A 20795-nucleotide genomic window follows, 5' to 3' on the forward strand; every position below is an offset into this window, starting at 1 on the left:
CAGCTGTGAAAATACCATCTCTGTCCTTACAGAGAGAGGCTCTCAGATGATAATTGGCTGTACCATGTTTATTTCACATGCATAGAAAGCTACAGAGGGAAAGCCATTTTTGTTGTTGTTTAGACAGTGAAAATATTGCCTTTTCCTTCATAATTTCTTTGCCTTTCCTATTCATGATTGAATGAGTTGAGGCTGATGAAAGGACCAGCTAAACTGAAATACATTAGAAAAGCATACTGTACTTCTTTTTATCCACGCTTTCTCTCATCACATTCTTGTTAGCAAAGTTCAAATCTAAAGGAGCCAGTGAAGCTTAAAAACAGTTTTTAAGCCATGCTAGTGCAAAAAAAATAATCTATTATATTCTCCATTCGAGTAATAAAACAGATAAAATCCAAGATGGTTCTCTGGCCACGTTTCACTCCCCCATCGTGCAAATGCAAACACAGATGTAGTTAGATTATATGCCTGAGCATTAAATAAGGGCTATTTTTTTATACTTGGAATCAAAGGAAGATGGTTATGGTTTAGCACTTTGTAAAATCAGATTATATGTCTTGAAGAAGCTGTTTAGGTTGATTAAGATAACTCTGACAACCAAATGATGGCAAATAGAAACAATTTACTTACTTCCAATTTGGCGTGTTGACCTTACCATTGATATTGCGTTTATTGCTTGCTGTGAATATCTAACAGAGAGCAGGGGGGAAATAAGAAAATCTCCAGACCGCTGGGAAGCTTATGGGATGCATAGCACTGAAACACAACTTACTGCAGTGCTGCAACAAAACAGATTCTGTAGCTCCCATGCTAGGCTGCTAGATTGCACTGGGAACAGGATGTTGATGGGTGAAAATGATTATTTTCAGCCTAGTTTTCTTTAAAAAATGAAGGCTTTGACATTAAACCCCAACATGATTTTGGAAGCAAGACACAATATTTCTTTCTGTTACCAGGTACATATTGTCTTTTCCATGAGAGGCTCCTGAGAAGCTATTTTAAAAAGTGAGAAAAACATAAGTGCTAATGATCAAAATTAGAAGTGAAAAATGTGCATATCTTTCTTGATTGAGGACAGTGACTAATATATATTTAGGCTTTAAAAGATCCAAGAAAAAAAGCAGGTAAATATACCTAATTTTCTATTTGTACAAAGCGTATGTGCATGGGTCGGTCCAGCCAATGAATTGTGAAAATATGTAGGCACACGGTCCCATGGAATGCCCCGTCCCGCACTTCTAAGGGCTAGTCTACACTTACCAGCCGGGTCAACGCGGTGAGTTCGACTTCTCGGAGTTCAAACTATCGAGTCTAATCTGGACGCGATAGTTCGAACTCCGGAAGCGCCGCGGTCGACTCCGGTACTCCTCCACTGCAAAAGGCGGTGGCGGAGTCGACCTTGGAGCCGCGGACTTCGATTCCGCGGCGTCTGGACGGGTGAGTAGTTCGAACTAGGGTACTTCGAATTCAGCTACGCTATTCACGTAACTGAACTTGCGTACCCTAGTTCAACCCCCGCCCTTAGTGTAGACCTGCCCTAACAAGTGTAATGACCCACTGATCAGCCCCTGCACTTAGAAAGAGTGAGTGTGTTTTCAGAAATAGGAAGTTAGCAGGTTGCATTTTTCCACTTTTCGGCATCATTGGACAAAGCTACAGTGTGTTGTCATCATTTTGATGACATATCTCACCTGAAAATGCAAACAATGATTGTGTTCAGAGAATTAGGAACTTTCAGAACCTACCTCAGATTACTATGATCTGCGTCTTGTTTAAGGAAAATAGTGCAGTGGGGATGGGTAATTTAATAGCTGTGTTCCTCCCAGGTGGCTGGGGATCATGAAGTCTGAAGCCACTTACTTGATACATGAATAATTTACACATCTTACATCAAATATGTAGTGTGTTGGTTATTTATATATGAGAAATGCACAGTTATCTAATCCCAAACAGAAAATGTTATTAATTCACCTCGAGGGTGTCAAATTCATTCTGGGGAAGGGACTGCATTTCATTTTTAATTAGAGACAGTGGGCCAGAGCATATATTTAGCCTTCTCCTCGCTCTACAGCACATCTGCCACTGAGGTCCGTAAGGCTATGTGTGTGCTGCAGTCAGCTTGGGTCTGAGCAGACAGATTAGCCTTCCCCAGTGTGAGTCCTACTTCGCCGAGTGTGTCCCCCTAGTGCTGTGCTCCCCGGGTGTGTCTAGGACATCTGGGGCCAATCCCCTGGCTCTTAACGCTACAATAATAATAAATTATAATAATAATAATAATTATTATTATTATCATTATTATTCTTTCCCAGTGAATTGTGGGAGAACTTGTCTGTTCTTCTGAGCACGTGGGGGAAATTGTGGGAAAGCATTGGAGGACTATCTGCACTCACTTGGTTTGTCCTGCATCCCCACTGCAAAGTGTGTGTGCGGGAGAGAAGTTATCAGCCCAGGCGAAAGCAGCACTTGGGTGTCGCCCCGTACCCCAGAGCTAGCCAGCTAACCTGGGTTGAAAATGCCACCAACCTTGAGTAGGTGGTTTTTGTAGTAGGAGAACATTCCGGTAACAGCTAGGGCTAACTCTGCAGGGAAGACGTACCCTAAGAAGCTTGCAAAAGATCTAGCGGGCTAGATACAAAGCTAAAATTGCTCCAGTATAATTCCTTCCAACAGCCACTAACACTAAAAAAAGCCCAGCCACAACAGTCCTACATTAACATTTCCACTCGGTGCCGTACCAGCCTGCTATCATCATGATGCTCATCCCAACCATCACATTAAGGCTCCAATCCTGGCAACACTCAGACTACTCACGGACCTAAAATGAAGTACCTGCACAAGTGTCTGCCAGATCGGGGCCTGTAGCTTGCCTACTTTTAACAACAGCGTCACCCTCAATGAACATTTGAGAAGACTGAAAGTTGCATTTCAATCAAATTAATCAGTAGCCGATGTTGTAGAGTTTGCTTCAGTGCATGAGTGAGTCAGTCTGGAAAATTAGCAATTTGTTTGCTAGTGAAGTCTGCAAAAGAAGGTAAGAAACAAGAATCTTTTTATCAGGGGGCTTTTTTAAAATGCTTACAACTAATAAACCAATGAGCCGAGTTACGTCAATTCTTTCTTGTGCTCCACGAGGATGTGCTGTAATTTTGGAGAAGCTAGGCTGTCTTTTTCATGCGTATGAAAGAAGTCGAATCCTATTTTAAGTATAAATTGTAGCTTCAGTATGGATCCGTCTGTAATTATAAATGTTCTGTGTGTGTGTGTGTGTGTGTGCACATTACACTGTGTATATATAACAGATATCTTGATTGTCAAGGAGATGATTCTGTTGGTTTTAGTGTATCTATTGATGGCAGCTGTGATTCCGTGGTGTTTACATGAGGTGTTTAGGTTTTACCCAGATATCCTATATAGTTTTTTGCAGTGCCAATCCAGAGCCTAGTGCTAGATAGCCAATGCCATGATATCAAATGACTGGCTAGATTGTCCTTTATGCTGCCCTGCTTACACTGTTTTTGGATTTCTCTTTTCTACTGGGACACTTGAATGGTGGCTTGTCGCAGAGTAGAACCAAGATCTTCAAATACGTCCACCTAGAGGTATTGTAGCAGCTAATATGGATGGTTACAGCCATGTCTGTTATGTTTCATTCAATTTAATACTGCCTTTCGTGATCATGAGCGTCTGTCACCTAAGCTCAAATGCTCAGAGTCAAGGTTGCTCAGACGGCGAGTACACCCACTTCCTTATACAGAGCATGCAGTTGCAAGTTCTAGGCAGCTTCATGGTGCTACTTCTAAATACTCCTGTTTGTGTGTGTGGGAGAGAGATCTTCCTATGGAAGAAGCAGTGAGTCCATCCCAGACCCCATGAATGATCTTTACTTGCTCAGGGGTCTCCTGCTCCCTCCCCACTCTGGCTGTCAGGCAACAGGACTCAACACATCTGCCTGGCCAGGAAATCCTGCAGAATCCTAGAGTGCAGAGTAAAAGGGAGCAGTATGTTTTAAGACCTCTGACACAGATTCTTTGCAGGACCCCTCTTCTACCCCCAACCTGGGCTCCAGGAAGGGCCTGGAAATGGAGGGGCAATTCTACAGGGATGGCTGACTCCTCCCTCTTCCACTTCCAAGTAGGCTTGTGGGAGATACAATCCACTCTCAAGTCTGGGGCAATGATCTGATTGTGCATCCAGGAGGTGGGTTCTGCCCATTCCCCAGTCATGTGTGAAAGAAGCAGACACTGTCGTTCAGAATTGTGCACGTACATTTGTATCCTTTCTGTTTTATTCTGGTGAGGTTTTTCTACTGTGCCCATCATTGTGGTGTCCAGTTGCCTTCCAGTAGTGCCTCAATGGACATGACTCACATGCAGTTCTTTCCTTGTTTCTTTCTTCCTCTCCACAGGGGGAAAATTGCTTGTAGATTCTCTTGTAAAGAATTTTTACTTCTGCAGTCTGTGCTCAGTTTTCTCTAGTGCAGGGCAGGTCTGTGTAGTGCCCCTTGCATTTGGAATGGAAGGTGGTGGTTTGGTTTGTGTGCACCTGGACCATCCAAATCCTTGCACTGGAGCAGGAAAATCAGCTCCGTGGCTTAACACAGGGCTTTTAAGTGTATGTCAAGTGAGCAGCATTTGAAAATCTACCCTTGTGTAATCTACAGCCTTCTTTGTAAGACCAAGTCAATAAATGTGTATCCTGACTTTGTGGGCATAGAGCTTACTAGGGAATAAACCCTGAGCCTGCCTGGCCTTTGATGTGGGATTGCAGCCATCCTGAGAAACGCCAGGCATTCTGTACTCTCGAAAGGCTACACAAATCAAGCTGGCAGGGGTATGATGCAGCTAATTTATCTGTAGAGACAAGATAATATTGCACAGCAAGTGTCTGTTGCACAAACACCTATTAACACACATCTCATTCTGCAACAGTGTCAAAATCTCAGTCCTCTCAGCAATGTTCACAACTGCCTGCCAGCTCACCAGTTTCAGGTTCACGTAAAGAAATAAGAAAGCCAGGCCGATGCTGGCAGTGTGAGTACGTATGCAGAAATTTAGTTTGGGTGTCACATATTCCACTAATTATTTTACACTGCGAAGATTGCTTCTCCATTATTTTTTGATGTGCATGTTTTTCTTTCGCAGATGCTTTTTTAATGCTGCACTAAATCAATCCACCTGGTTTGCATTCTTTAGGAATCTTAAGCTGAAGTGAAGAGTGCAGTATTTATTTACGCCTACCGCAAACATTTTCATCCTATCTGCCTAATGCGCTGGACTTGGGGTTTCACTACTCAAATTAATTACATCACATCACATCACAAACTGATTGTATCAGAAGGTTTAAAATTATTAACCACAACGCTTTGATATGGCAACAGAGTTTCTCTGCAGATGTGAATCCTTGTTTAATAACACATTGAAAACCGTCTTTTGCTCTCTTAATAGAGAGCAACACAAAGATGACTCAGAAGAAAAGTGCAAAATGCAAAACATACTTGGTTATAAACAAATTTAAAATTCCAAGTGAAAAAACAAGTAAGAAAAGCAAACAGGGTTTGAACCGTAGAAATGCACTATGAGACCTGAGACCAAATGGTCTGTTTGCCTTTGCTGCTCTTGAAAGCTTGTAAGATGTGCAAAAAATGGTTTGACAAAGTACAGTAGCCTCACTTATTGCTTTTCAAACCACACTGATGGTGCTTTGCTGTAGAATATGTCAGGCTGCAGTTCTGTAATTGGCACTGCAAATCCAGTAGCCTCAGGACAGCAGTGGCTACTTTCAGCTCATAACTTTCCTTCCATTTTTAAACAACATTTGGGTTTGGGGTTTTTGATGAGAAATCTGTTTAAAGCTAGGAATATGCTGCATCGGAAAGAGGCAGTGTCTCTAGGTATTGGCTGCTCCAGTTGGACATTTCAGACCTTGTCACCCCTTATTTTGAAGCCCTCCACTGGCTCCTTATTTTCCACTACATTAAATTCAAGCTTCTTGTCCTTGCCTTCCAGGCACTTCATAATTCTGCTCCTCCATAATAATTCACTGCCTTTTTCTCCTTCAGATCCCTTCTCAAGTCCTATCTCTGGGATGCCAACAGGAAATCAGCCAAGCAATTATGGTTATTTGGTTAAAATAGCCAGAGAGATCTGGGGCTTTTAAATTTAATTTTTAAAATGAATTATTTTGCACCATCAAGTTTTGCAATAGCTAACCTATGTATAATAGAAATGGGGGAAAGAAGGAACTGGAAGGGACCTCGAGAGGTCGCTGAGTCCAGTCCCCTGCACTAAGGCAGAACTAAGGATTATCTAGACCATCCCTGACAGAGGTTTGTCCAACCTCCTCTTAAAAACCTCCAATGATGGAGGTTCCACAACCTCCCTAGGCGATTTGTTCCCATGCTTAACTGTATTCACAGAATCTCATTTCTTTTACCCTCTTCCTCTGTTCACTCCATTGGTTTGTCACAGTCACTTGTTGCATTTTGTTTTCAATTGGATTGTGAGCCCTTCAGGCAGCTAGCAAAATGGGGCACTGATCTTCAAGGAGTTCTTTAGGCACTACTGTAATATACATCATCATAACATGCAGGAAGTTGAAGGAAGATGCTAGACGTCTCTCATGGTGCATGCAATCAATACAGGTCATTTTCTGTAATTAGAACTCAGCAGACATTGATGAGAGGACAGGCGAGATTGTGGCTGCACTACCTGCCAAATCAGAATGCTTTGTTTGAAGGCTGCAGGAGACACAGGCGTACTAAGAACATGGAGACTCCCCAGTGATTGATGGATGTGACACCACTCTGAGAACACCAAAGGCTGGGGCACTGCTAAGTGGAAATGATGACTTGGATAACGAAGTCTGATGTAGAAATACCAGGTTGCGAGGCTCCCTGAAAGTAAGGAGACAGGAGCCATTGCGAGAGTCTCTTTTGCAGTGAATTCTGATGGGGCTCGATGATTTTGAATTCCCACTAAAGCATGTCATGGTATTAGATCCCAGACTTACTTGCAGAGTAATATCGTAATACATCCCTAGACAGACCGGAAATAGGCTCTGTATGGACTGGCCTGTAAAGTAAAAACAAGAAAAAATCGTGCAATCAATTTATTATAGTTATAAATGGGGAAAGTAAACTGGAAATTACAAAGGGCATTGTCTGAGCCAGCCTAATGGAAAGAAAACCTCTCTCATTCTCGGCTAAGAATGCGCTCTTTCTTTCCCAGGCTATTTGCTTTCTTAGAAAAGTCTCCCTTTTCCTTGGTTTAACTGTAAGCCCCATCCCCTAAAAAACTCCCCAAAGAATATATCAGGGTTGTTGCTAGTGAATGGGCCTAAATACTCAACTTAATGATCCACATTCACATGTAGATATTAACTGGTATAAAATGCCATTGGCTACACCCCTAGCCTCTGTCCCAGCGTTTTGGCACTGTACCAGCAGCTCCAGTGGCAGACAAGCCAGAGACTTGAAACTGGCGGCAGAGAGGCCAACAGGCTGGACAAGCAGTAATGATCTTGGCGCGCCATAGGCCTCGCTCCCCTGAAGGCTTTCACACGCTTCACTTGGAGCACGTGTGAGGTTCATCTGCTGCTTCTGGCAGCAGAAATGTGCCTGCCCAATTCACAACACCACTCCATACCCAGCAAGAGCTTCAGCAACTAAACGAATATCTGCACCGAGGCTGAGGCCTTGTCTACACTACAGAGGGAGATCGATCTAAGTTATGCAACTTCAGGTATGTGAGTAACGTAGCTGCCAGTCAGTCACTTCCTAGACTCAAGCCAGAGCACGCCCCTGTGAGGACATGGTCCCTGCTGGGACACCCAGCAGCACTGGACACACACTGCTTATTGAAAACATAATTACCCTCAGCATGAAGGGCATCAGGTTCCCTTCTTCATCCAGAGCACTAGAAAGCTACAGGCCTAGTTTGAGGAAGTCAGTTTAAATATTTACCCATTTTGTTTTTTTCCGAAGAGGCTTTGGGCAAGAAACATGCCACTCTCCTCCAAGCAATCTGGAAAATCATTTTGCTTCCTTATTAAAAAAAGACAGTGCTAGATTCTCAGCTACTCTGGATTTATACTAGTGGAACTCCATTGCCTCAGTGGAGTTGCTGTAGCTGGATGGGAAATGGTTTTCCTGTCCTGTGAGAATTCTCAAGATGTTGACATTTTTTCTCCATCCTGAATTGGGATGACAAGTCAAGATTTTAACAATTTTCATGAATCAAAAATTGAAAAAAAATGCAGATTGGGTCATTCCAATTGTTTTGTTTTGATAATTTTGAAAAGTTTCATTTTGATTGTGAACTTTTTAATATCTTTTCTACTATAAATTAACTTAAATTTCCAAGCAAAAAGTCATTTTGACCCCAAGCCCCCAAAATGTCAAATTCCCAAAATGGATCTGTGTCGAAACCTGTCCCTTCCTGCAAGCATCTTTTGATGAAAAATGTTTCAATGAAAACTTCCCATCGAGCTCTAGCAGTGACTCCTGATCTGCACTAGGGTCACCGAGATCAGACTCAAGCTCTTGCACCTGAATTTGAAAGAACCCTTCATTTCAATGTTCATTATACTTGCTCCTCATTACAGCACTATGTTTAAACCAGTCTCTGTGTGAATGAGTATATCTAGCCAAATCCCACTGAGTGCAGGTCCTACAGAACAGTCCATTGTTCTGCAAAGACAGATCTTCTATGAATCCCAGCCAGTGTCTAAGGTCCAGCCATCAAAACTGCCTGATTAATTTTCTGGAGCTTAGTGTACAAGGGCTCTTTCCTGGCTTCATCTCTGTTATGCTACCTCTTAACTTGTCATCCAAACACCTTTAAACCTTTTCTCACCACTTTTCAGCGAATGCAGTGTTTGTGTTAAACAACCTTCTGTTTCAGGGCAGAATAGCGTTCATTCTGAGACACATGCAATGCCTTGTGTATGAAAGTGTTGCCATTTAACCCACCGGCTGGACTTGACACTGTGCTGTACTCTGTATGGGGTGTAAATCATTTATTAAACAAGTGCTGCAAAGCTAGAATCCAGTGTTAATAGGTTTTTCTGACTAGCTTTGTTCCTAGCAATATGTTTCACTTTATAGCAAAATACCACACGCCAAAATTCCAACCTTTGATGATTTTGCTGTTATTTTGTGACCACATTCTTACCTAATTGGTGGGGCCCTCGTCCTTCTAAGGAACTGCCCATACAAAGGGAACACAGGTAAGAAAGGATGCACAGCGGCTCATGGACAGAACCAGCCTCTCCCTCACTTATATATATGTGTAAGTGAGAGACAGAAGGATGCTTCCTGCAAGCACAAACTTGGCCACTTTTAGAAATTGTTGCATCTTTTAGCCCAAAGCCATTTGCAGCTGACTGAGCTGTGAAACTTCCGTGTCTCAGCTGTCTGGCTGGATCCCACTCCATCCTGTGTCACTTGTGGCATCAGAGGATCATAGTGTTTTGCTCTTCTTCTTTGGAATATTAATGATCCAATTTAAGCCAGACAAAGGGCACCCATTTACCAGAGTGATGGCTACCTTATAAATTCATGTAATAAATAAAAGAGTAAATCTGGCCCCATATTTTTCAATGCAAGTTACATCAACTGCAGAGGATGAAGGGCTGTCCATAAAAAGCCCATAAAAACCCAGTACTGCTTGAGTAAATTTTATGCTAAAAAATGTAAGGCAGACAGGTTTTCTCACTTGAAAGATTAGACATTTAGGCCATCTTCTGATCTTTAGAAATGACAAATACATCTGGGATTTGACCTTTAATGGTGCTCAGTCCCAGTGGTGCATATGTTAGTCTATGTTCTGCATCACCACATTAGCTCACAGTGGAGAAGTGTGTAGAAAACAAAGTCCCTGTGTGCGTGTGATTTACAAACAGAAAACCAAGGTTACATTTATCAGATAAAACATTCATGCAAAAGGGCTCACCCGGCTCTTGATGGGACAAGAGGAAGAGGGAGGAAAATGTTACCTTATCATGTGTAACAGAGCTGCCTTTGAAAAGGGGAAAAATAGAACAAAATCTAGTTCTTAATTCACCATAAGAGGCTCTGGCATTCTCTTGAGCCTCAGTGAGGCCCAAATTGGGGTTTATGGCAGCAGGGCAGAAATCACTGCACACACTTCAGTGGAGTTATGCAGGATTTATGGTCATGAATCTCACAGTAGACTCTGCCCCTGATTTAGTGCACTGGCCTTTTCCCACTTGGAGACCTGAGAACAGATTCTAACTTATGTCACGCCCAACAACTAATTTGGTGGTTTTCTACTCCTCCCAGTTTGTGCATCCCAGAAAAGACACCAATGAATTTGATACATTTAAGCATGATTGGCAGACTCTCTTCAGAAAGAGACCTGCCACTTAAATAGAAAGAGGTGTTACAGGTCAGGATTAAAGTATATTACATATATTGTACTGTCTGCATTAAGCTGGTGCTGTTCATGATTCTTATTTCATTACATAAGTACTCAATACCTACACAGATTTTGAAGGAAAAACATTCCAGTTCAGATTCTCAGAATCCCGCATGCAATTCATTTCCTAGCTAAAGGCATTCCTGACTTTTGTTGTGTCTTGCTATTTCAAATGTCCAGAACTAATGCTGCAATAAGGAATGAATCAATGGAGACCAACTGAATGATTTAACAATTTTGATCCTTTTAATTAGCATTTGACAGACGAGTTCAACACAGAGTTGTAGGTTTCCAGCTGTAACATCTTTGTCCAATTTTGGGATAAAATATGTGTTCTCAGAAAATAAAGTTTTAACTATAACAACTGGCTGGGTGAGCAAAATTAATCTTAAATCTTACCTGTTCCCATTTCTTTTCCATGATCCCTACTCTTCCTTAGATGGGACTTCAACCTGCATGGTTCTGAGATGCTCAGTTCCTTGCAGGAGTTTTCAACACCTGTCGCCAGATCAGAAGGTCTCGTGCTCATTTTTTATCAACAGAACGTTTCTAGCAGATGATAACTAATGAGAGCTGATTGAACGAGCCTCTTTTCTTAAACTGCTGAAGGAAGCCCTGACATGCAGTAAGAACAGGGCGGGAGCTGGAATTAGGAGCCTACTCAGCCCTTCCAAGTGGATAACTCACGGGAAGGATAAAGTACTCAGAGATCATCTGAACTTACAGAATGACTGAACTATTCTCCCCATGTCAGCTGAGAGGCAGAGTTGTGCAGTGGGTAAAGCACTGAACGGGGAGCCAGGAGACCTGGGATCTACTCCCGTCTCTGCTATTGACACACTAGGAAACAGACGGCACATTGCATCACCTCCCTTTCCCTTCTCATCACATGCCTGGTTGTACCATCTCTAGCCTATCCTGGGTTGCTGGTATTGGGGTCTCTGGTGCTGGTATCATAGAAACGATCATAATCTTTACCTTTTGGGTGGGGTTAGCGCAGGCGTGGATCATTAAGGAATGCTGACACTATCTGTTCTGGAAACCTGGTGCAGGAATCCTTCCCGCTGCCCTCGTTCCTGGAAGCAGGGCTCCCTGAAGACCCACGTTCCTCCCTGTTGTATGTGTCCTTTGTGAACCCTCCAAGCAGAATTTTGTTGCTGTTTGGTTTTATGCTGGAATTCCTGATGAAAGTCCCTTTGCCTCCAGACTATTCAGCATGGAACAGGAGCTCCCTGCCTTAGCCCACCACCACCTCTCCCAAAAGAGCCACGTGGAGGTGGCAGGGAAGGTCTTTTGAAGGGCAAATTGGGGCTACAGAGAGGGGTGGTTAATGCAGATTCATGACATCCACACCCCTTTCCCGTGCTTTTCTGCTCCACTCTGCGCTATGGTGTGGGTACGGTCTGTCGTTACTGAGTACAACCATAGTGTGCTAATCTCTAACTCCTCAATGAGAACAGAGATTGAGCACCACAATGGAAGACTGCAAGTCTGGGAAATTTGTCATTTGTTTACTTCTGGGTGGAAGCCCACAAAATGTTGTGTCTGCATGCACAGATGGATATTGAATACTGTCTCCTCTGAATAAATCCTGCCTGCTAGTGTAGCAAAGCAAGCATGTATGGTAGGCCATAACAAGGCCTGCAATCTCTAGGATAAAAAGTTGAACAGACATCCAGTGTTACGCTAATCAAGCTTTCCATGGAGAAAAAACGTGTGCTGTTTGGTAATCTGCTCAGGAATTCGACTTGTCACCCCCTTTTCTTCTTTAATGCTGAGCAGCTACAGTATGCCAGGTGCTGCACAAACACACAGAAAGACAGTCTGTCACCTCAAGAGCTTACCGTGTACGTAGGCAAGACAGGCAAGCAAAATGTGTGAAGTGATATTAGAAATCCATCCTGTTAATTGTTTTCTTTTTCTAGTATTATTTTCCTTCTTTCCACTCCCTTTTACAACCCTCTCTCATCTCCTTCCCTCCCGCTAGTCCTCTGGCCAGGTGCCTCTGTGGTAGCTGCCCCAATGAATACTCATTGCTTCCTGTTCATCCCATGGCATAGATCCAAGCTCTGTATCAGAGGGTGGAGAAAACAGCTAAAATTCTAACCTTAAATGGGTGTCATTCCAGCAGCAGGTTTTAGATGTATTTAAATGGATTGAATGCTTGTGAGCAGTCCCATTTTGACAGCCGTAGGACTGTTTGCCCAGAGAGGAGGCACAGCATTGGTAGCTCTATGTAATGGCTCATCAGGGTGCCTGAGCCCTTTATGGAGAGGCCACTTCAAGGGGTGTGAGATCAGTTGCAAACCCATTCAGTTCTTGGTCTCTCTTTGCTCAGACTAACAAGCAAACCAGTTAGTGCCAATTTTAGTGGTAGTTTTTGTTCATATTTGTCAGCTCTGAAGAGAACTGAAGCACTAACCTAGTTATTCAGGCCTTTTGTTTGTATTCAAAATGGAGACCTCATGGCGAATAGTTCTGTACCCCATTTCCGATTCATTGAGTCCCACTTCCCCACATAACTTCTGGGACTTTGAGCCCAATTCTCAGCTGGTTCAATGGAGTGACACATATTTACAAAGCAAAGAACTTGACCTTGGGTGTGCAAACAACCAGCTAAATGTGCAACTGTTTATTTGCATGCCCAATTACAATTTGCTTGTGTAATCTAAGTAACTAAATATGCACAGTAGATTATTTTAATAATGTCCATAAAGCATAATTTGAGGTATGGAGTTACTTTCTTTGTATGTCTTTCTTTTCACCCAAAGCAGCGCTCTGTCACAATGTGCAACTATAGGAATGACACCAAGGAAAAACCACAGAATTTATTAGATTCTAATAAACTCCCCTCAGTGCACACACATTCAATATCTTCTATTAACATTAATGAGAGTTATGCATGCATCCCGTGGAGAATAGGCCCTGTTGTTTTATTTCTTTTCCTTGGTTTTAGTATTATAGCTCATCCCACAGTCAGATCTGTAGGGCACACATGTACTCCTGCTGCGCACTTATTTGCTCTACTTAATATATACAGCTGGATATATACAGCCTCCTTCCATAGGAAAGCTGAATGAGCACAAATAGAGAAAAAAATCTACTTCCACAGAATTTCTGTATTTGGACAAAGATGAGGACTGTGTAAATTAATGAATTAATGGATAACTATTGATTACCAGTAGAATCTAATGAAATCATAAATATCCCCCTGAACAATTACTTGTTCCATGTTATTAAATTATCAAATCCATAACTAGTTTTGAAACTAAGACTCCTAGTGCTTGAGGGAGCAAAGTTGTGTTTTGGAGCAATGGAGGCAGAGGCAGTGCCTAGGTAGAGAAATGTATTATTTAATTTGCTGAGTAATCTAATTTCGAATAACTATTGAGTTTCTAAAAAATGAACTTGGATTAGATTTTCTTGCCAGAAATAAATAGGAAATATTGGCCAGTGTATTCCTTAGCTGTAGTGTATTGAGAAGACGTGACTGCTGCTCGCTTTCTGTTCTTTTGTGCTGTGTTCCCTGGTCCTGTTACCCATACCTTGGAACGGGCCCTGCTCCAAACATAGACTGCACCCGTGTGACAAAGATCCAGAAGGAGGGAGAGACACAACTCATTCATCCAAGGAACAGATGCTGTCCTTCAGTGTAAATAATTCAGCTTTGTGAGTCTTTATTCCTGAGGCAAATGGCGCTCAAGCTGTGGGGAACATAGGGACCTCTGGGATTAGAACATGTGACATCCTTTGAAACCGGGGACATTGGGGAGGCATGCTAAGCGAGCAGTATTCTTCACTCAGGCTTTATTTCACTTGCGTAGTAAGGGTCCTTTGTTTACGATTTTAAAAACAGATCGCTTACAAAACCCATTGACTATTACTCCTAATTCCCTTCTGCACACTACATTTGGCATCTAAGGGTATGTCTACACTACGAAGTTAGGTTGCTTTAATAGAAGTGGATTTTTTAGAAATCGCTTTGATACAGTCGATTGTGTGAATACCCACTAAGCACATTAAGTCAGCGGTGTGCGTCCACAGTATGGAGGCTAGCGTCGACTTTTGGAGCGTAGCACTGTGGTAGCTATCCCACAGTTCCTGCAGTCTCCACCGCCCATTGGAATTCTGGGTTGAGCTCCCAATGCCTGATGGGGCAAAAACATTGTCGCGGGTAGTTCTGGGTACATGTTGTCAGGCCCCCCTCCCTACCTCCGTGAAAGCAATGGCAAAAATTGTTTCTCGCCTTTTTTCATGGGTTACCCATGCAGACGACCTACCACAGCAAGCATGGAGCCCCCTCAGCTCACTGTCACCGTATGTCTCCTGGGTGCTGTTGGCAGACGCGGTACTTCAGTGCTACACAGCAGCATCCCCTTGCCTTGCCTTGCGGATGGCAGACGGTGCAATACGACTGCTAACCGTTGTTGTCGTCCTGTGGGTGCTCCTGGCCGACCTTGGTTAGGTTGGTCGGGGGCGCCTGGTCAGACATGGGTGCTCCTGGCCATCCCCAGTGAGGTCGGTTGGGGGCGCCTGGACAAAAATGGGAATGACTCCAGGTCATTATCTTCTTTAAGTTTCATCTAATAGAGATTCAGTCCTGCCTGGAATATCATGTCAGCTGGAGGCTTCTGGCTCAGGCTGCTCTCCCAGTCGGTAGCACCGTGTGGTCGCACCTACCCCAGCCTACCACTTGCTTCCATGGCTCATGAAGCCTGGATGGTAGTAAGGAGCAGTTCAACTATAAGCTGAGCAAGTGCATAATGGTGGTGGAATGTGCCTTTGGACGTTTAAAGGCTCGCTGGTGCAGTTTACTGACTCGGTTAGATCTCAGCGAAACCAATATTCCCATTGTTATTACTGCTTGCTGTGTGCTCCACAGTATCTGTGAGAGTAAGGGGGAGACGTTTATGACGGGGTGGGAGGTTGAGGCAAATAGCCTGACTGCTGATTACACGCAGCCAGACACCAGGGCAGTTAGAAGAGCACAGCAGGATGCGCTGTGCATCAGAGAAACTTTGAAAACCAGTTTCATGACTAGCCAGGCTATGGTGTGAAAGGTCTGTTTGTTTCTCCTTGATGAAAACCCGCCCCCTTGGTTCACTCTACTTCCCTGTAAGCCAACCGCCCTCCCCTCCCCTCTTTGATCTCCGCTTGCAGAGGCAATAAAGTCAGTGTTGTTTCAAATTCATGCATTCTTTATTAATTCGTCACACAAATGGGGGGATAATTGCCAAGGTAGCCCGGGAAGGGTGTGGGAGGAGGGAAGCACAGGGGTGGGGTAGTTGTAGGGGCACCCCCTAGAATGGCATGCAGCTCATCATAGAAGTGGCATGTCTGTGGCTCTGACCCTGAGCAGCCGTTTGCCTCTCTGGTTCTTTGGTCGGCTTGCCTGAGCTCCTGAAGTTTCACGCGGCACTGCTGCAGGTCCCTGTTATAGCCTCTATCCTTCATGCCCTTGGAGATTTTTTTCAAATGTTTTGGCATTTTGTCTTCTGGAACGGAGTTCAGATAGCACGGATTCGTCTCCCCATACAGCGATCAGGTGCAGTACCTCTCATTCGGTCCATGCTGGAGCTCTTTTGCAATTCTGGGACTCCATGGTCACCTGTGCTGATGAGATCTGCACGGTCACCTCTGAGTTCGCCACGCTCGCCAAACAGGAAATGAAATTCAAAAGTTCGCGGGGCTTCTCCTGTCTACCTGGCCAGTGCATCTGAGTTGAGAGTGCTGTCCAGAGCGGTCACAATGGAGCACTCTGGGATAGCTCCCGGAGGCCAATACCGTCGAATTGCATCCACACTACCCCAAATTCGACCCAACAAGGTCGATTTCAGCACTAATCCCCTCTTCGGGGAGGAGTACAGAAATCGATTTTAAGAGCCCTTTAAGTTAACAAAAATGGCTTTGTCGTGTGGACGGGTGCAGGGTTAAATTGATCTAACGCTACTAAATTCTATCTAAACTTGTAGTGTAGACCAGGGCTACGAACAATGCTACATTGGTTTAATGTCACTTTTAGGGCACGTTTCCACTACAGGCGCTTCAATGGCAGCGCTGCAGCTATGCCACTGTAGCACCAGTATTGTAGATTCTGCTTACAGTTTTTCCATCAGTGTAAGTAAGCCATCTCCTGGAGCAGCGGTAATTAGGACGATGGGACAATTCTTCCATCAGGCTAGCTCTGTCTACATCAGGGGTTAGGTCAGCTTAACTGAGTCAACCTCCATTTTAAGGGTAGACCAGGGCGTAGGGCTAACATCATCCTTGTCCTTCATGGTGAGTGGGACAGAGGTGCTGTGTGGCCTATAGAGACTCATTCAGTGCCAGCCAGGTGTTGCTCCTCTCACCATGAGCAGCATGTGCCATTGGGTACCACTTGCTGCCAACAGCAACATATTCAGTGTCTGGTGAGAGTTAGAAATCTGCTGACCATGCCCTCTTATGGACGTGTGGTCTGATCCAAGGCCCATTGAAGTCCATAGAAAGAGCTCTGTTGACTTCATGGCCTTTGGACCAGGCCTACATTGAATAAGCTAAAGCTTATTCTCCTAGCACTCCCTTGAGAATCATGGTGATACCCTGACTTGCTGCTTATGTGAGGTGGTGAGTGGTAGGAAGAAGAGCTCTAACTTCTCCTCTTTGACCCCTGTAAACTGGTACATGCAGGACAGAATTTAGCCTTTATTCTGCTTTATTAAAGAAAATTGGAAAAGGTTTAAAAAAAACCTTCCCAAACTTTCCCAATTTCTAATGAACAAATTGCTGTCTCTGCTTAATAATAATTCCCAGTATTTGCTGAGCACCAGGGTGCATTTGCTAAAAAGTTATTCTACAGTTGCCTACCTGATTGACTCTATAATTAGCAGCAGATTGCAAGAGTAAAGTGCAACGACATACGGTGTATTATCTGTTAAGGGTGCGTCTTGCTTACATTTGTTTGGCTTGACCTCAGCAGGTCCAGGCTTACAAACCTATTCTCAGCTTTATTAAGCTGAACGTCTTCCAGTTTGCTTTAGTGAAATACCCAGTCCAATTGTGTGTATGTGTGCATGCACAAACACACACTTCTAATAACTGTACAGTGGACCAGACTAACAAATTTCCACAGCCTGACAATGGTAGCTTGCAAACCCTATTGGGGAATGATAATTTGCTGTTTACGGTCATAATTATCCCTTGCCATTCAATGCTGAAACTGAACAAAATTTTGCTGAAAAGTAAAATATAATAATAATAATATAATATAATATAAGCTTTAGTAAATTAGCAACAGTCTAAATGTAAAAATGAGGACACAACAGAAAATTAATATTTATCTTCTACCAGTGTGTAACTGGCTTTGTTAAGGAATGTCTGAAAGCTAAGAAGAGTTTGTTAGACAAATTATAATTTTAATTGCAAACCTAATTGATTATACTCAGCATGCTCATTAGGTTAAGGGAGAATGAGTCAACCCTCAAGGTCATTACAGTAATAGATATTGTAGGCATGGAGTTTGTGATAAGCTGGTTTGTGAACATCTAATTGCTCATTCATGGCAGCGTCTGCCACTTTTACTCCCGAACCACTCTTTGTCCAATTTATTTAACACCCCTTAATATTCCACAGTTAGATTTACTAGGGGAAACATCAAGCAATGAATTTCCAGTCCTTTTTGTGCCTGAAAGGCAGACTGCTAAAAAAAATAATGGTGTGACACCAAGCAGGGTGCATCATAACTGGAAATACTCACCTGCGGAGAACAGCAAGAATTTCTCCTTGAACCCCCCCTCTCTCCCCCAAGAATAAGAATCATAGAGGTAGGGAAATAGATTGGGAGAAGATGCTAAAAGGGACATCCTTCTTTTAAGGGCACAAAATAATCAAAACTATGTTGTTGATATTGTTGTAGAAGGCACGCAACATACCAAGTGTTTGCAGTTAATTCTTTCTTTGTTTGTTTGTTTGAGAGAGGCTGGGGCCGGGCTTAAAATCAAATCTTTTCTTGGGAGACAGGGCAACTGAGATGTCACACAGCAACTTTCTTCACCTGAACAGGACTTTCAAGGATGAAAACATTCTCATGATAGTAGTACTGGGTTTTATACTGTGCTTTTAATCCATAGATCTCAAAGCACCTGACCTTGGAGGTAGATATAATAAAGTATCACCATCCCCATTGTACAGATGGGGATATTGCGGCCCAAAGAGAAAAAAGTGGCTTGTGTAGGACCACCCAGGAATTCAGTGGAAGAACCAAGAATCAAACCCAGGCCTCCTAAGTTCCACTCTGGTGCCGTATCCACTGGGTCACTCTGCCTCTCTAATTCAGCTGCTATCTCAGCATATCCAGTTGTGTGAAACTATTAATGCCACATCCCTATGCCATGGAGTGTAGCATGTTGGGAGCTGAGGTGAGGCAACCAACGTCTTTCCTGTTAGATTCACCAATTGTATTCAGTGTGTGAACACAGAGGGGGATATCAGGGGTTCTTTCAGTTAAGACACATTTTCTTACGTTCCAGGGCTCATCGGTTTATTAAAAATATTAAATAAAATGGTTGGAGGGGAGAAATTCTCAGTGCAGCATTGGCAAACCTGAGCTGTGGAATAATGCACCATTTGCATGCAATCACATCAGCATTTGTGTAGTGACATCACACATAGTCATTTGGTAGTACCACGCCAAAAATAGATAAATGAAACCAAATAAATATTTAACAATATCCCAATTTAATTACAATGTAATTTAGTAGTGACTTTAATCATTTTGTTGATGCATTGTGAAAAAAATGATAAATGGTAAAAATTCAATAAAGTGCAGATTCCTTATATTAACAAACCCATGCAGACCGAAGTCTTAGGGCTAGTCTACGCTGCTGTGCTATAATTGGCACAGCTGCAGCTACAGCGCATCTGACAAAGATATGCTATACCAATGAGCGAGTGCTCTTCCGTCGTCATAACTACTCCACCTCAGCTACAGGTAGAAGCAATGTCGGTTGAAGAGTGTCTCCCACCGCCATAGCACGGTGTAGACACCGCTTGACGTCAATGTAACTCATGTCACTCAGAGGTGTGTGTGGCTTTTTCACACCCTTGAGCAACATAAATTGCATAGAGATCAGCAGTAGTGTAGACAAGCCCTTTGAGTTCCCTCTGCTATAGTCAGACTCCTTTCCAATAGTAGTCTGTGCATCAGACATTTCTTCAGTCTTCCAGGGGAGGCGGCTTTAGATACAAGTTTTCACCCATCCCTAAAACTCAGTTGCAGATATGCAGTTGTGATGGCTAATGAGATCTTTCCCTCCTTAGAAAAACTCTCCTACATATCTTAGTCCCCTATCTTTAGATCAGTCCTTGTTTAAAGTGTATGCTCACATTTTGCATGGTAGGTGGGACATTACTTTTAGAAATTGAAGAGGCGTGTGGAGTTATGTTCTACTTTAGGAGAAGTGAAGGTAACAGAACCCTATTGAAAATGTGATGTCTTGATAGAAGTCTGGGATTTTATTATTTTGTTTCATGTTAGTTTTAATTACATTGTAGTAAACTCTAAAGAGGAATAGAATCTTTTTGGGAGAAAGTTATTCACTGGAATCTTGTTCTGTAACTGCAGTTCTCAAAATTGTGCTTGGGCATATTTTAATTAAGAGGTTTCCAACCAAGCGTTTTCCAGAACCCTATCTCTTTACTAATGTCCATTTCTTTTCCCATTAAGAAATGATAAATTGTAACCCATCATGGAAAGTTATGTAGGTCATTATCATGAATGGAACTGCAGTTAGATTCAGTTTTTAAACAAAAAAAAAATCTTGTCGTAATATAGGTGCTAGTATGGATAGCCCTCTTTCCTCCCAGTGTTAGGTTCAAGTCCTACATAAGATTTGCCTTTAGAATGACCACTAATGCTGATAGACAGTCTTAGGAGAGGACAGTGCCATTGGAGTTTTAGTGCTTCAGAAGTTAGAATCCAGCTCATGTCTTTTGGTGGCTGTCCAGGTGCAAGCGAAATGTCCCATGGCGCTTTTTATTTAAACAAGCAGCAGGGGGATAACCTTGTTATCGTGGTCAATATCAGCCCTCCCAATGCAAAACAAAGACATGTTTATGGCAGATTGTGAGTCGCTGTTGGCTGAACAGTGGCTGATCCCATTGCCTGCACGGCCACTGCACCGGTGGGTGTTTGTGGTGCTATGGCAGGACCTAGTGGCTGCAGCCCTGTTGTTCTAGACACTCGACAACCCCATACAAAGAGATGGCCTCTGCCCCCAAAGGGTTTACAATCTAACTATAAAACAAGAGACAACAGGGGAGTACAATAGGCAGATGAGGGAGCAAAAGACAACAATGACATGATGGGCGGTGGTCCCGGCA

General features: G+C 43.1%; 1 protein-coding gene across 41 annotated transcripts in view; it reads left to right on the forward strand.

The window, feature by feature from the left end:
* Positions 1-20795, forward strand: part of FHIT (fragile histidine triad diadenosine triphosphatase) — a 997853-nt gene that overhangs the window by 794697 nt on the left and 182361 nt on the right. The window lies entirely within an intron of this gene.

This window comes from Mauremys reevesii, linkage group 7 (genome assembly GCF_016161935.1).
Source record: "Mauremys reevesii isolate NIE-2019 linkage group 7, ASM1616193v1, whole genome shotgun sequence".
Classification (NCBI taxonomy): Eukaryota; Metazoa; Chordata; order Testudines; family Geoemydidae; genus Mauremys; species Mauremys reevesii.